General features: G+C 41.2%; 1 protein-coding gene across 14 annotated transcripts in view; it reads right to left on the bottom strand.

Moving 5' to 3' along the window:
- Positions 1 to 17,179, bottom strand: part of INPP4A (inositol polyphosphate-4-phosphatase type I A) — a 1,031,799-nt gene that overhangs the window by 509,538 nt on the left and 505,082 nt on the right. For 11 of the 14 annotated variants that reach the window (XM_078658189.1, XM_078658185.1, XM_078658188.1 and 8 more), the window contains one exon: positions 14,494 to 14,572. The exons of the other annotated variants lie outside the window; for them this stretch is intronic. The gene's annotated coding sequence lies outside the window, so the exon portion shown is untranslated. The remainder of the gene's footprint in view (positions 1 to 14,493; positions 14,573 to 17,179) is intronic. 14 annotated transcript variants of the gene reach the window in all.

Here is a 17,179-nt window from a genome sequence, read left to right on the forward strand (position 1 = left end):
AGAGGGAGGGGGGGCCATGTTATAGCCTCTATTGTATTCTCATAGTTACAAGTACATATTCACCATCAGCAGTAAATAGCGGCCAAAAGGGGCAAGATATCTTTGTGTATTAGCACCCTTCATATTTTGGCTTCAAAAAATGACCCTTCAACTTTGCAATGATGCAAGCACCCCATATAGTGGCGTCTTATATATTGGTCTATTATTTACTTCTCCACTTGGAAAGCTGTTTTACACTCTATCCCATGGTACACGATACCAAAACTATCAGCAAAAGGACCCCGGAATAACTACATGCGTTAACATCTAATATGATTAATCATTACTGCATCAAAGCTGGTTACTCAAATATCCCTTCTACTTACTTTAGTTAGAGTAAAAGACTCGTTTTCTCACTGTTCTGTTTTTTCTGAGTGCAGAATGAAGATAATTCACACTCTTAGAACCCGGTTATTTCAGCGTATTCTGGGAGCCGGCATTTCCACAACTATCAGCAGAAAAACCGGAGTTAACTGCATGTATTAGCATCCAATATGAATGATCATTACTGCACTAAAGCTAGTTACTTGAAAATCCCTTCTACTTACTTTGGTTAAAGTAAAAGGCTCGTTTTCTCAATGTTTCGTTTTTTCGAAGTGCAGAGAGAAAATAATTCACACTCTCGGAGCCCGTTTTTTCAGCGTATTTCTGGAAACTGGTATTTCCTGAGGAAGAGATTGTATTTTAGTTTTGAATGGGCATCCCACTGTTAGAAAGGTGGATACTCGAATTTCTCTAAGTTACTACTTAGCAGCAAAAAGGACGGCGTTCTAAAACTGGTTACTTGAAAGTCTCTTCTACTTACTTTGGTTAGAGTACAAGGCTCGTTTTCTCGATGTTTTGTTTTTTCGGAGTGCAGAAAGAAAATACTTCTCACTCTTGGGGCCCGATTCTTCCAGCGTATTTCTGGAAACCGGTATTTCCTAAGGAAAGGTTATATATAGTTTTAAGGTTCATCCCACTGTTCGAAAGGTGGATACTCGATTTTATCTAAATTACTGCTTAACAGCCAAAAGACGGCGTTCTAAAGGGGCACGTCTTACCTTTTGTATAACTCCGACGAGATAAGTCGAAAAACGGGTCACGGACAGGCTGGATGTAGCCCTTGGCGTCTCCCGACCGTTAGAATGCGTATCACCGCGAATGGCCGCGGGATCCTGCTTTTTAACTGATTACAGCCCAGTAAGGCAGATACCTTACACCTGTGACCCAGTGAGGTCAAACCGTTACGTGGAAGGACACTAATACGATGATTATTTAAAGGTGTATACACCACATAACGCATTTGTAGCGGGTCCTTTATAGTTAGAGCACCGCAATTCATATATATGTAAAACGATCGTATGTATCTATTTTATAGTCATCGCGCACATATTTGTTGATATATTTTATTTTATCTATACAGATATTTGCAGACATATCTTATTTATGTATATCTTTGGAATTTATACGTAGGATAATCTGATGTCTCAAGGGGCATTGCATTCAGTCATTCATAATGCATTGAGAATTATGCCTGTGTTTACGATGATTTATAAAACAAAGCTAAGCACCTTGTGCATATAGATATCATCCAATCTTCACTTCAAAAATACACACTTCTAGACTATTATAAACTCCACAATAACATCCTTCTCTACATGGGAGGATGTATGGCTAAGTGCCATTGATGGTAATCAGATAGAGACAAATATATGACACAGTGGCTCATATTGATCTCTGTTTATCCGCATACTTATTAGGAGCTGACGTCATCATAAAATTGCGTTTTCCCATGGGATATCGCAATTTAGCCCAATCCTATGTGTGTTAAAAACAAAAATCCAGAAGACTTCTCTTTTTTTCCTAATGGCGCATCCCCCTTGGCTGTCTGGCGTTCGTATTTTTTCGAGGATGCGCCATTGGAAGTCCTCAGGTTTATGGTTTTTCTCAATGAAGTGTTTAACTAATGGTGCTACCACTTTATGGGTCCTGATAGCGGACCTATGTTCTGTTATGCGTACCTGAATGGATCTGCAGGTTTCGCCGACATAGCCAAGTCCGCATTTACATTTTATGAAATAGACTACATTTGCAGTCTTGCAGTTCCAGAAATCATTTGCCTTCACTGTATGTCCATTATGTGTGAATTCTTCACCCACATGTAGAGAAGGATGTTATTGTGGAGTTTATAATAGTCTAGAAGTGTGTATTTTTGAAGTGAAGATTGGATGATATCTATATGCACAAGGTGCTTAGCTTTGTTTTATAAATCATCGTAAACACAGGCATAATTCTCAATGCATTTTGAATGACTGAATGCAATGCCCCTTGAGACATCAGATTATCCTACGTATAAATTCCAAAGATATACATAAATAAGATATGTCTGCAAATATCTGTATAGATAAAATAAAATATATCAACAAATATGTGCGCGATGACTATAAAATAGATACATACGATCGTTTTACATATATATGAATTGCGGTGCTCTAACTATAAAGGACCCGCTACAAATGCGTTATGTGGTGTATACACCTTTAAATAATCATCGTATTAGTGTCCTTCCACGTAACGGTTTGACCTCACTGGGTCACAGGTGTAAGGTATCTGCCTTACTGGGCTGTAATCAGTTAAAAAGCAGGATCCCGCGGCCATTCGCGGTGATACGCATTCTAACGGTCGGGAGACGCCAAGGGCTACATCCAGCCTGTCCGTGACCCGTTTTTCGACTTATCTCGTCGGAGTTATACAAAAGGTAAGACGTGCCCCTTTAGAACGCCGTCTTTTGGCTGTTAAGCAGTAATTTAGATAAAATCGAGTATCCACCTTTCGAACAGTGGGATGAACCTTAAAACTATATATAACCTTTCCTTAGGAAATACCGGTTTCCAGAAATACGCTGGAAGAATCGGGCCCCAAGAGTGAGAAGTATTTTCTTTCTGCACTCCGAAAAAACAAAACATCGAGAAAACGAGCCTTGTACTCTAACCAAAGTAAGTAGAAGAGACTTTCAAGTAACCAGTTTTAGAACGCCGTCCTTTTTGCTGCTAAGTAGTAACTTAGAGAAATTCGAGTATCCACCTTTCTAACAGTGGGATGCCCATTCAAAACTAAAATACAATCTCTTCCTCAGGAAATACCAGTTTCCAGAAATACGCTGAAAAAACGGGCTCCGAGAGTGTGAATTATTTTCTCTCTGCACTTCGAAAAAACGAAACATTGAGAAAACGAGCCTTTTACTTTAACCAAAGTAAGTAGAAGGGATTTTCAAGTAACTAGCTTTAGTGCAGTAATGATCATTCATATTGGATGCTAATACATGCAGTTAACTCCGGTTTTTCTGCTGATAGTTGTGGAAATGCCGGCTCCCAGAATACGCTGAAATAACCGGGTTCTAAGAGTGTGAATTATCTTCATTCTGCACTCAGAAAAAACAGAACAGTGAGAAAACGAGTCTTTTACTCTAACTAAAGTAAGTAGAAGGGATATTTGAGTAACCAGCTTTGATGCAGTAATGATTAATCATATTAGATGTTAACGCATGTAGTTATTCCGGGGTCCTTTTGCTGATAGTTTTGGTATCGTGTACCATGGGATAGAGTGTAAAACAGCTTTCCAAGTGGAGAAGTAAATAATAGACCAATATATAAGACGCCACTATATGGGGTGCTTGCATCATTGCAAAGTTGAAGGGTCATTTTTTGAAGCCAAAATGTGAAGGGTGCTAATACACAAAGATATCTTGCCCCTTTTGGCCGCTATTTACTGCTGATGGTGAATATGTACTTGTAACTATGAGAATACAATAGAGGCTATAACATGGCCCCCCCTCCCTCTCTTTTTTGAAAATTACAGACATAAATTGACACCTCTTGTCTAAACAGAAGTGGAGTGCCTTATTGGTACATGAAATATTCTGACCTTGGGAAGTCGTTTTCCTTTCTCTTTTAAAGTAAGTAGACCCCAAAGGACGACTTATCACCTGCATTGCATAATAAATGATACCTCAGTAAGGGATAGCCCTGTGTTTCTTTAAATATTAAAATGACTTTGGTCTTTACTAGGTTGTATCTCCAAACACTAGCGGGGCAGCCCTTCTCCCCTCTATTGTCATATTCGAAATCTGTGATTTAACTGCTCTAGATACCCATCATGAACTGAGAAATTTCTCTCCGTTGTAAATAATTATGTGATGTAAGATGAATAAGACAGCTGGTGTAATATAGGAATATGTTGATTAAATGAGATTTGTGGTTCACGGCTCAAGATAGATGCTTATGATGTAAATAGAAATTTATGTAACAATGTTTGAATTATGAGGGAATGTGTATATATGTTTTTTTGTATAATGATAATGAGATGTTTTTAGAATGGACAGAAGGTAAATGTAAATATGTCTTTCTTTCTTCTTTCAAAGATTATTACAGTATAACCTTGTGGCTCCTGAAGAAGGCGTTTGTGGAAACGCCGAAACGCGCGTCGAACAGAAATTAGTTTTCTGGCCACGTTTTATGTTCTTGTGAATATAGGTTTTTCTCTATACTTTAGGATTTAGAAGGAACTTTAGTTATTCACAGTTGAAAGTCTTTTTTATTTGGCTATCTGTAATTTTTAGTTATAAATTGATACAAGAAGGTTTTATGAATTGTGGTTCTTGTTCCATTTTTTTTCTTGATTTATTGTGTCATAATAAAAATTTCTGTTGTGCTATATACATGTGTATTTACTCCCTCTTTCTTTAGTTTTTTATAATAACTTATTGTTTGACAGAAGTCTATTAATTAATTAACAATTGATAATTTGATTTTGAAATGTCTTAAATTTTATTGGTGACCACATAGAATGCTGATGAGTCTATACATTATGTAATCTTGGTTCCTACCCAGCTGGTCTGTCTGTTAGCTAATTGTTTTCACAAAGGGACCTACTCCCGTGCTGCCTTACTGCAGCTGCGGGGGCCTTTTTGTTCTTCGAATGCTATTTTTAACTGTCACAATGCTCCCATTTTGTGCCCAAACTGCAGTCTCTCATTGGAATCCTCCGTTTCAAGCTTTGACTACATGTCTTCCACCTTTTGGAACATGTCATCTCAAAGTAACAATCCCTCCCTTACTTTGCCTAAATCCTGTCCAATTTGGAAGTTTATTAGTATCAACTGTCGCTCTCTCGCGAAACATAAGAGAGATATTTTCGACCTTTTGGAGACAGCCAGCCCAGCTGCCATGTTTGTCACTGAAACCTGGTTAACGGATAGCTCTGGCCCTGACATCGCCATGGCTCTTCCCGATGATTATACCTACATTGGGCGAAACCGGGTTCTTAAAGATGGAGGGGGAATAGCTATCATTTTCAAGAGAGAATTCTCTTGTAAATGGGAATATCTTGATCTCCCAAATTGTGAGGCAGGTTTGTTCAAACTCTTGCTCACTCCTCATTTCACCTTAACTGGCACGCTGATTTATCGTCCGCCGGGTTCTGCTAGTAATTGGGCTTCCTCATTCCCTGAATTCATTGCCCCATTTCTGGCGCAATCAACCAACTTTCTTATTGTCGGCGACTTAAATATTCATTTTAATTCTGAGTTGTGTGCTGTCTCCACGCGCCTCCTACAGGACCTTGCAGCCTTAGACCTCCACCTGCACAACTCTGACCCTACTCACAAAGCCGGCAATCTTTTAGACCCCATTATCTCCAATCTCTCTGGCATCTCCTATCAATCCTCAACACCAGTCATTTGGTCGGACCACTTTATTGTAAATTTCTCAATTAAAACAGCAATGGTTACACCCCCGAATCCCGCTCTTTCTCACAAATCCAGTAGGAACTGGAAACGTTTAGATATTGATAAACTTAACTCCCTTCTTGTTAAGGAAAAACCTCCGCTTTCCAGAATAACTACTAAAGAGCTACCTATCATCAGAGGATGGTTGACAACAGCTTTGGATTTTTGTCTTCCAATTCAAAAAAATAAACCTCAAATCCATCACCCACCAGCACCGTGGTTTACTGATGCTCTTCGTCAGGAAAAATCCAACTGTAAAAAATTGGAACGCATTTGGCGTTCCAAGTATAACTCTGACCAGAAACTAAAATATAAGGTAGCCTTTAAAGCCTATCATTCGTCCTGTGACACCGCCAGAGCCAACTTTGCCAATTCTACCATTCTTACGGCACAAAATAGACCTAAGGCCCTGTTTAAAATCGTTAAAGAGCTCTCAGGTGCATCTGCTATACCTAAAGACCCCTGTCTGGACACTGCCCAATGTGAGGCTCTAGCAAACTTTTTTGTTGAGAAAATTGATAAAATTTATGATACTTTTAATTCTACTTCTGTTGTGTCAGCTAGTCCTGATCCAACCTTATGTACCCCCGTTCCGAACATTACTTTTGGTCCCACTTTCGTGTCTCCCATTCTGCATGTCTGGGACCCTATTTCTCCTCTGCTTTTAAAAAAGTATCTTCAAGATATTAAATCCGGCTCCCCCCTTGACCCAATGCCCCCACAAGTCCTGAGCTCATTGGATCCAGCTCTACTTCATACTATTCTGGAGGTTCTGAACGCATCTTTAACTGAAGCTATTGTTCCCAATGAATGGAAACATGCTATGGTGGTTCCATTATTAAAAAAGGCCAATGCAGATCCTAACATCCCATCGAACTTCCGCCCTATTTCTTTGCTTTCTTGTTTTTCCAAAATCTTGGAGAAACATGTCAATTCTTTACTTACCTCTCACGTTGAATCTTTAAATCTTCTTCATGGCTCCCAGTCCGGGTTCAGGGCGGGATTTTCCACTGAAACCACTCTTCTTGGTGTATCGGAATCCATTAGACTAAAGGTGGACAATGGGGAGTCAGTGGCGCTCATATTACTTGATTTGAGTGCCGCATTTGACACCGTCTCCCACTCCATCCTGTTGTCCACCTTGAAATCTGTGGGTGTCGGTGGTTCCGCCCTGGCCTGGATTGCTAACTTTCTTTCTGAGCGCACGTTTCAAGTGTTCTCTCCCACATCTGCTTCATCAATCTTCCCTTCTAAACACGGTGTTCCCCAAGGGTCTATCCTTAGCCCCCTCTTTTTTAATTTGTATGTGAGACCCCTGGCTTTCCTGGCGGAACAGGCAGGTCTCACGATTTACTCTTACGCCGATGACACTCAAGTCATCTACTCACTCTCCACCGATAAAAATGTTCCCTCTTCTTCTCTCCAAAATGGTCTTCGAAAAATATCTGCATGGATGCTTGATCACAAATTAAAACTAAATGGGGACAAAACAGAACTGCTTCTGTTTGGCCAAGACATCTCGCTATGGGGCCCACAACATTGGCCACCGGAGATGGGTCCTCTCCCTACCCCGACTACGACTGCTCGTAATCTTGGGGTCCTCCTTGACAATCAATTGTCCTTCAAGCAGCACGTCGTGAAAGTCTCCGCCACCTGTACTACCATCATCAGGTGGCTGAGGAAAATCACGTGGATGCTGCCTGCTGACACCCTGAGGACGGTAGTCCAGGCTCTTGTCATCTCACGCCTGGACTACGGGAACATCTTACTCCTGGGTGCCTGTAAGGAGGTAACTAGGAAGTATCAGGTGGTACAAAATATGGCTGTTCGCCTTATTTGTAACCTTCCTGCTAGAACATCGACCTCGTCCCACATGCGTAAACTGCATTGGCTTCGTATTGAGAATAGGGTTAGATTCAAGGCTTTGTGTTTTATGCACAAAATCCTGACTGGAAAAGCCCCGCACTACCTATCTGTCTTAGTGCAGCACTACGTTCCCTCTCGCACACTTAGGTCCTCCACTCAAAATAAAGTCAAAGTACAGCGTGTCAAGAGAGCTAAAATGGGAGGTCGGTCATTCTCCCTGTTAGCACCCTCTCTTTGGAACTCCCTTCCCTTATCGCTACGCTCTGAAATGTGTTTTTTGACTTTCCGTAAGGGTATCAAGACTTGGTTATTTAATATGTAAGCTGTTGATCCAATGCTCCCCTCACCTCGTATACCTCTGTTTGCTTTAGCGCCGGGAAACCTTCGGGTAGCTGTGCGCTTAATTAAGTGTAATTATAATAATAATAATAATAATATGGAATATGGATGTGGTGGATGGTGGGAAAGTACCAGGCACAAGGAAGGGAAGTTTAAAAGGAGTACATCTGTGTCGCAAAGAAGTTAGAATGAACTCTATTTGACTGTGAGGACAATGACGAGGCTTATGAGAATAGTGAGATGGATGAAGTTCATGTTGAGTCGAGGTAAGAAGAAGGCGGGTGAAAGTGGCGGGAGGGTAGAAAAACGCTAGATAATGAAGGGAGCAATCTTGGTGCCTTTTGGAAGCCAGACCAAGAACCAAAAGAGAAGATGAAAGCAAATGACAAGAGAGCAAAGCACCGGAGTTATTGTGCAGAGCCGAAGAACATATACTCCCAGGTATGAAATTTTAGAGGTTGGTGTGGGAAGCATGGGTACATCTAACAGAAAATAAAAATGAGGGAAAGATTGATGGGTGCTCATGAAGGCTGGATTAGAGAGAAACAGGTGCCTGTGGACAGTGGTAAGTCAGTGGAAAAAGAGGTAGGGACAGATGGCAAAGATGTTAAAGAGAACAAGGGAAAAAGTAAGATGATAAGAAAAAAGTGGAGGAAAAGGGGAGAAATATGCAGATATCTGAAAAAGGGACATTGAAAATAAAGCGAAAAGAAAAAAAGAGGGAATGGCTGAGGTAGATTGGGAGGATGATGATGCCTTGGAGGGCTTAACAGCAAGGGGGGTTTACGTTTTTGAAAATTAAGATTCAAGAAAGGTAATAAAAGAAGAATAGTGTCAGTAATAATAGTAACATGGGCTCTGACATTTTAATATATGACAAAGTATATTGTGAGAGACATCATTAGTTGTGCCAAGCCCTACTTAAACATATAGATGTCACTAAAAAAGGAACAGCTGGGTTCTGAATGCATGGCCTTGTTCAGGTAAAAACAGGAGTTCAGGGCAAGATTTTATGTAAATGCCTACGAGCAGGGGGGATTGGTGGGGGAAGTTGGGAAATATGTCTGCAATGCGTGGCCCCTATTAGCCAGCCATTCAGATGGCAAGTGGCTTGCCAATAACATATCTGCCCTTTCAGGGGACGTCTTACCCAGTTTGGGGTTGGAAGGTTTGCATTGGAACAACTGCTTGCAGGTGAGGCGTTTTGGTCAGGTAATAAGGGCTAAGGCATCAGGACATTTTGCAAGTTAAGACATTAGTGCGCACAATCTGAGAGAAAAAATCCTGTGGTACAATGCTTTCGGAAAAATGGATTTGAAGCACATGGTCAACAGAATAGAGGTATAGGATAGCAGCTAACTGGGATAAAGACCAACTACTCCAGGTAGAGTGCCAGAGCTACGTAAGTGGCCGTCAGTATATTCAGAAGGGAACCAGAGAAAATTTGGAAGGGGGTTTTAATTTTAGTATCAAGACATGAGGTTGGCAGAAAATATAAAGTCAGTGGTGGCTCACCCAGAGGTGGTGTGGAACAAATTACTGAAATAAGTTGGAGTGTGGGGTGAATAACAGGCTATATTTACTGCTGGCATTTGCTTAAATTGATGGCCTCACTCTTGGGGGTGGTTCCCAAAAGAAGGTGAGTTTCACCTCAGTGCTTCTTTGCTGAGGAATGAAGGACCTACAGTTAATGATTTTGATTTAATTCTCCTCAGGATACAGCTGTTCATTATTCAAATATGGATGATGCCATAAGTCGGGCCAAGGTTTGCGGAATGGGAGATGAGCTGGGAAATTGTGATTTAAAGACAGCGCTTTAATTGTTACAGGTTCATTCTAGTGATCGCTGCTTTCCAGGCATCAAGTGTGAGAGGATAATATATGCAGACATGGTGCCACCAATAGTTTGTTCTGTTTCATGTTCTTTGTTTGAATTGTTTAATTCCTTTTTGAGTTGGCTCAGGGGAATGTTAGGAAACACTACTGCATTTTCAGGACATAGTCAAGTCAAACTTTGAACTTTTAGGGCGTTCAATTAGACACAATGAAAAAGGAGGCTTATTCTTCTTTAATGAGTTGTATATAGCGCAAACTTGACTCAAAGGTATCAGGTATCAGCGCTTTACACGAGCACCAGTTGCGTTATATGAGGACACATTCATTTTTGTTAGGCATAGAGATTAAGTGCTGTTCCCAGAATCACAGGATGTTGAGCGTCTTTGCCAAGACTCGAATCCGGTTCCCCAGATTTGAGGTCAACCTCCCTACCAGTTAGGCCACATTCTCTCCCCAGAGGAGGCTAGATCGCCATTAAAGAAATCCTAAGTATTGTGACAGTTGCAGTGAGAGATGATTATAGTGATTCATTTGGAGTGAAGCTCGAGTTTGTAAAGCCATTTCAATTTTACCAGTAGACGTGTGAGAGCAAGGGAAATATTTTGTAGGACATTGGTATTTTCAAAGGCAGAGGATGTTTTGCCACGTCAGAAAGTATGCTTGTGTGTAGAGTAAAGGGTGGATATACGAAGATGGCTATCCTTTCTGAAGCACTTTATTGGTGAAATTATGTTATAGTCATTGGATGGAGAAATATTGGCAAATTTATTTCAATGCTGTGGGTGATGGGGGAGGGTTTGCCTTTAATGGGTCGGGAAAGAGGTGTGCAGATTGTTGCTGGATCGCTGGATAAGACAAACTAGAAGTTAAGCCTTCCTGAAATTATTGCCACTGGCTTTTGCTTTGGTGTTGTGGGCAAACCGCAGTTACTTTTTGGTGTAGATAACCAGCTGTGGTAGCATTGGTGAATGGATCGAATGCAAGATATAAGGGAATTTTTTTAGACTGTTGTAGGTTTTTGTGTTGGGAAATTTACATTTTAATATATTATTTACAGCCAGACACGTGTCAGATGAAAACACTTACACCACAGATGCTTTGTCCCATTCACAGTAGTAGAGGTTCTGTGGATTGGCACTGAGACAAAGTGAGGAGAAGACTAAGATGGAGCTTTGGGCTTTAAGGGGCTATAAATATTGCAGTTTATTGGAACTTCCTTGGCAGCTTCAACCAGTAGGACTTATAGGCAGGGCTATTTAGAGTTCCTAAACAGGGGGGCAAAAAAAGAGAGCTATTGCCTAGATGCGTGAATTTGAGGCACCTTGTGAATTTCATTATGTTCTTGATAGAAGCAAATTGATCTGCGATAACTATAGCTAGCAAAGCTGGTCGGGTTTGGTATGTATGGTAAATGTTTCTGAGGTTTGATCCAGCATAAGATTTGGGGGGGGGGGACTAGAATTTTGGCAGGATATGCAAGAGAATAAGGACTGACATGGGGTTGGTAATGACCCATCACAGGAGCCATGCTGCTGGAGGTTTTAATGGTTTTACAGGACACTTGTTTCTCTAGGGGTGAACTGACTCTGCCACAGTTGAATATGGTGGTATTTTTTTAGGCATTTACTATTTCTTGATTGTTAGGTAAAAGGGGAGTGGCAAGGTTATTGCGAGAATAGATGTGGGTATACCTCAATAGCATGAAGATTTAATTACAACATTAAAAAACTGATCAGTCGGGTAGGGGGAAGTTGGGCGCGTTGAATGTTTCAGACAGTGTTGTACTTTGTACTGTTAGAGTTTAAAAAGCATACTGTTTACGCAGAGGAGAGATTAATGGAAATATTTTCAGGCACCTAGACGGTACAGACTTGACTGCTTACCAGGTTTTACAAGTGATCAGAAATACTTTGAGTGCATTAGATTTGCCATTTGGAATACTTTTCTTTAGAATTGGTGTGGCTACAGAGGCAGACAGATGGGCTTTACTATAAAACAAAATAAGCGTAGTGGGCATTGGAGATTGTGTTGTTATGTCGAGTGCATTAGGCTTTAGTGGTGGTTCTAGCCGAAAGGTTCACAAATTAGATTTTTTTCTTTTTGTAGATGTAGATTACCGGCTGTGTTCTAGGTCTGTCAAAAATCAAAAAGGGGGACTGAAGAGGTAGTGCTAGAGAGCACTCTGGTGGATGCACCCTCCTCCAGTCAATGGAATTTATGAACAACTACATCCACCTCAAAGAGGTTACCTGTGAGCCAAGGTATAGGAGGCATATACAGTATTTGTTAAAATACCCCTCACACACCAAAAGGGCCCTTGGTGTCATGCTTCATCATCGGGGTCTTCCCGCCCCGCTGCGGGACGGGGCGTGCTATGACTGGCGACTACGCTGGAGCACTTGAATACTTGAATATTGTAAGTGCTATGTGAGGTGTATTGGAGTGAGTGCAAGTAGGGTCAGGGGTGAATGAGAGGTGAGATTAAAAAAATACCTGGCCTTATGGTTACAAAATTGTTTTATTGGTCATAGGCTGGTATTGTTAAAAGGTGTGCGTTGGAGAACACAAAGCTTTTAATGTGCTAGTTCTCCTGGTGATGTCAACATGTTTCGAGGCCTTGCATGCCTCTTCGTCAGTACGGAGTTAGATCCCTCTGTCACTCACTAAAGTTGCCATCAATATGTGCAAAGTGTATATGCAAGTGAAAATAAAAGTACAATACCTATGTGGTATGAAAGTATTTCTAGTTTAAGCCCTATCAGTATTTCTGAATCATGAGCTGAAAAAGAAAGGAGTCAGTGCCCCTTGAGCCGGTCAGGATGAGGGGTAAATGAGACTCTCATTACTAGGCGATCAGTCCTCGCTTCCTCTATCATCCACGGCTTCCGTGAGCACTTACAATATTCAAGTGCTCCAGCGTAGTCGCCAGTCGTAGCACGGCCCGTCCTGTGTTCTAGGTCTGCCAGGTGGAAGGATCAATGTCAGGGGTGGTTCCTCCGTTATGGCGGAGGAGCGCCACCCCAAAAGGTGGCAGCAAAGATAATCACTTTAAAAATACAATGATAATAAACCAATTTTATTATAATTTTATTGTTCTTCTTACCTGCGGCTGCCAGCGAGCGAGTCATAGGGCTGGGCCATGCTACTAAGTGCGTATGCCGGTTTGGCCGGCCGTCTTAGGCCGGCCAAACCGTCATGCGCACTTACCATTTCTCCACCCGGGTGGCGAAGGTCACAGGCTCCCAGTCCCTGACTGAGCACTGAACCACAGCGCTTGGACCAATCCTAGCGGTGCTCTCAGCAGCGTTAGAAATTGGCATCTGGGAGCCTACGCAGTGTGATCAGACCTGGATTAGACCAGGATCAAGAGAGGAGCAATGGCAGGTAAGTTCTATTTTTTTTTGTCTGTTCCCCATTACTACCCTCCCCACCCCCCCAACCCCTGCTTATGATCCCGTGCAGCCACCACTGATCAATCTATGGCTACTATGGTATTCTTTTATCAGATGTATGGCCAAGCAGATAGAAACACTGAATAGCAAGAGGTCTGTGGAGCAATAGTGGAGCAAGGAGGGAATGGGCTGGAGGCAGCTGCTACCCACTTTGGCTAAGTTTTTTTTTTAAAAGTCTGAAGTGTCTTGATTTGTTGGTTCCACAAAGTGAAGAATCTGGTACACATAATGGTACTGGATTCTAAAATGACATGAAAAGTTATTTAAGATGGTTAAAACGTTTTTATCAGACTCCTGCATTATATGAATCGCATTAGTACAGAGAAGGGTTTGGAAACTGGGTGCAAAAGACTGGGGCTATTGAAAGAGCGAGGAAGAAGGTAAACTGAGAGATGAAAGGCTTTTGTGCTGAAGGTATTAGAATGATATTGAAGATATCTCACATAGGAAGACCATGCCCAGTATCGCTCAGGGCTTACATTGGCTCTTTGAAGTTTTGGTAGGATAAGCCAAAGGAGGTTTTTGAGGGTGGGGGAGAAAAACAACTGAACAGGGAACAATAGGAGCAGACTATGACACAACATTAAATCGGTTAACAGGATTCGACTAATCAGACCAAGAGGTAGGGTTTTGGGGATCTGTCTAGTTACAGGGAGGTTTAAGGGTTGGTGGGATGTCAAGAAATGTCTTGTGTTACAGAGAAGAAAAAAATAAGCTGAGATGGCTATTCCCAAAGGTTTTTGTAAGCGCAGACTTTACGCAGCGCAGTCTGAGATTCAAAGATTGCAGCAAATAGCTTGAATTTCTGTCATACTAAACTTGGAAAACGTAAGGCAAGTATGCGTACACAAACAATCTGGTTGCACCAGTTCCCTAACTTTTTAAAATCTTAGACAGCATACACATCTTTGTAAAAGAACACCAAGTTCTAAGGTATTCTGTTTTAAATAAAAACCGATCAAAGGAAAACCAAAAATCCCAGCAACCATTCTAATCACACACCTAGACTGAAAAGGGGACAAACAGGTATTGAGGGCATCTAACATAAAAAAGCATTTCTGTTCATGTCACACTGTCTGCATGCAATAAAAGGCTCAGCATTTGGGGAAAGTGAACCATAAGAAATTAATTGAGAGCTTAAGACTTTTAGGCTAGTCAAACCACTTCACTAAAGGTAACAATACATCTACTCACGGATGGGTGGTTTCTCCATGAATGAAACAGTTAGGTTCCATGATTTTAGAGCATAAAAATTCAGCTCATAATACCACATCTACAAAACAAGAAAGAGGTGCATACACTTTACTTCAAAATCCTTTTATTGGCTATTTTTAACAGAAGCAGGATGACTTGTACAGCCAGCATAACGACACAACAAGCAATCACCCCATTAGGGGTGCAGTAGGTAATTTTTGCTGTTTGGGCATAAGTCTTACACCCTTGATTATACAACCCCAAACCCATAGAAAACAACAGGTGTGTGTACTTTGAACACGAAAAAGCGTTTGCAATAACCTTACGATTTCATTCATTTTTCATAGATATTTACTTAGCAAAACATTAAAATGACAAGCTTTAAAACATCTTCGGAACATAGGGTCACACAGCAGTGACATTTTGAGTCATATTGGCTTTTTTCCCACAAAGCAACAGCCACAATTACACTATCAACAAGCAATGGCAAATCCTATTGGTTTCGCGTGGTGGAAATTTTTGGTAAAAGTTAGGTATTGCCCCAGCTGTTATAGAAAAAATACCATAATGAAGAAAACTCTTGGGCTACAACAATATGGAAGCTGGAAGCAGGGCCCCTCTGTTGAACGACTACATAAGCAGAGTTAAGCTGTAACCTCAGAGAAGAATGTCATAAAAATTAGTGACTAGTTCCACATCAGTAGTGACGGAGAAGAGCCGCATATAAGCACCATCAGTGCATGCAGATGTCAATTTTTTAATCTTTCTCCATCTGCACCTTCAGACAGGGAGCATTCTGAAAAACTGCAGGTGACGGTGTGGCAAATCACAAGCCGGGAGATGCAGAACCAAATAGGTAGCGAAGTAGGGTAGGACCCTTGATGAAAATATGACTACAGGGTGACCCTCTCCCTCTCCCACTCCAGAGAAACAGGTAGTCCAACACTAGTGGGTTAGATTTGAAAAGATAATGTGTATGATGGTGTGGTAAACCTAGCTTGGCACCTTATTAGGAAGTTCAGCAGTTTCTTTCACAGAATGGGGATGTGGGAGGGCAGTGAGGAATCTGAGGTTAGATAGAGCATTCATAAGAAAGAGTTGCAGAAGGTAGATAACTTGTTCTTCTGATGTAAACTTCTAATTGCAGATTCCTCACCTTAAAATTGATACCCCAGAACTAACTCCCAAGGAGGAGGGTCTTGGGAGTGGACTCAAACCAGAAAGTCTTGCAGGACCGAGCAGGCAAAATGGTCATCCCGTGAGACCCAGCTGTCAAGGCAGCTGTCAAAGCAGCAGTGTTTCATGAACATGTGCACTGACCCGCATGTTACCGCCTCACAGAATTCAAGAACTGTACCTCCTCCACCTTTCCCAATTCTGTTGTATTAGCCATGTCCCTGGTGGAATAAGCCCACAGTTCTTCAGGGAGTTGCTTCTTGGGCAGCATACAGCAGATTTTAATGCAGAAGACATACCCCCAGATTCATCATGGTCATGTTTTGCGTGTCCTTAATAGCGAATTTTAAGGATTCGCTATTAAAGACTTGCAAAACGGGATGCATGTAGAAATCGCAATATTTTATGCGATTTCTACTGCTTCCTTATTTGCGATTCGCTAATTGCTAATCGCAAATAAGGAATGGCTTTCCCATTAATTCCTTATTTGCGATTAGCAATTAGCGAATCGCAAATAAGGAAGCAATTTCAAGGGTGCCAGGGTGTCCAAAGGACACCCTGTAGCACCCCTGAAATGGTAATGGACACTGGTGTTGTGCACACACATGTCCAACGGACATGCGTGTGTGTAACATACAACTTAGAAAAATGCACTAAAGTGCGTTTTTCTAAGTTTTTGCTATTTACCACGTAGTTAGACTTCGCGGTAAATAGCGGCCCCAGATTGCGAATTGGCAATTTTAAAATGGTTCATGAATTGCATTTAATGCAATTAATCGCAATTTAGCGATTTCTAGAATTGCGATTTTTGCATTTGGGATGATGAATCCCAAATGCAAAAATAGCGCTCGCAAAGGGCCAGATTCTCAGAATCTGGCCCTTTGCGAGCCGATTTCAGTTTGATGAATCTGGCTGTTAGTCCTGTGCTTTGCGGTTTTCCAGTTTGTTTGCTTCCTATTTTATTCAATTATTCATTCATTCATATAGAAATACATTATAAATGCTTGCTTTGGTTTTTTATTTACAAGCATATCATGTATTATTTTGACAGTGTAACAAATAGTCACATATGTATAATGGTTTTATAGAGATTTAACATTAGTTTTAAGTAACTGTGCAACAGAATTCAAATGCTAATTCGGGCATTTCACATCAGAAATCACAAGGTCTGACTCTTTGCAAGATAATGTGCAAAGTGTGTTGAAAATTGGTACACAATCATCCCGGCGAAGAGGGCATATTCGGATGTCTAGGTAGAAAAGGGCACATGACAGAGAAAATGCGTGTCGGACCAACTGAGAAACTCAGGTAGGCTCTTTTGGTGCTAAAATGGTTTATCTCATCTAAGGCTTAAGACGGGAGGGGTTCCATCACAGATTGATTATATCGAAAACTATCAACTGTGTTGCTATTTTTTATAATCTTTTGTTTCGGTGTCAACATTATCACGTTTGATCTATTCATACTCAGTACAACCTTTGTTTATATCTGCACTATGATAGGGCATTCA

The sequence above is a fragment of the Lissotriton helveticus genome, chromosome 8 (assembly GCF_964261635.1).
Source record: "Lissotriton helveticus chromosome 8, aLisHel1.1, whole genome shotgun sequence".
Lineage (NCBI taxonomy): Eukaryota > Metazoa > Chordata > Amphibia > Caudata > Salamandridae > Lissotriton > Lissotriton helveticus.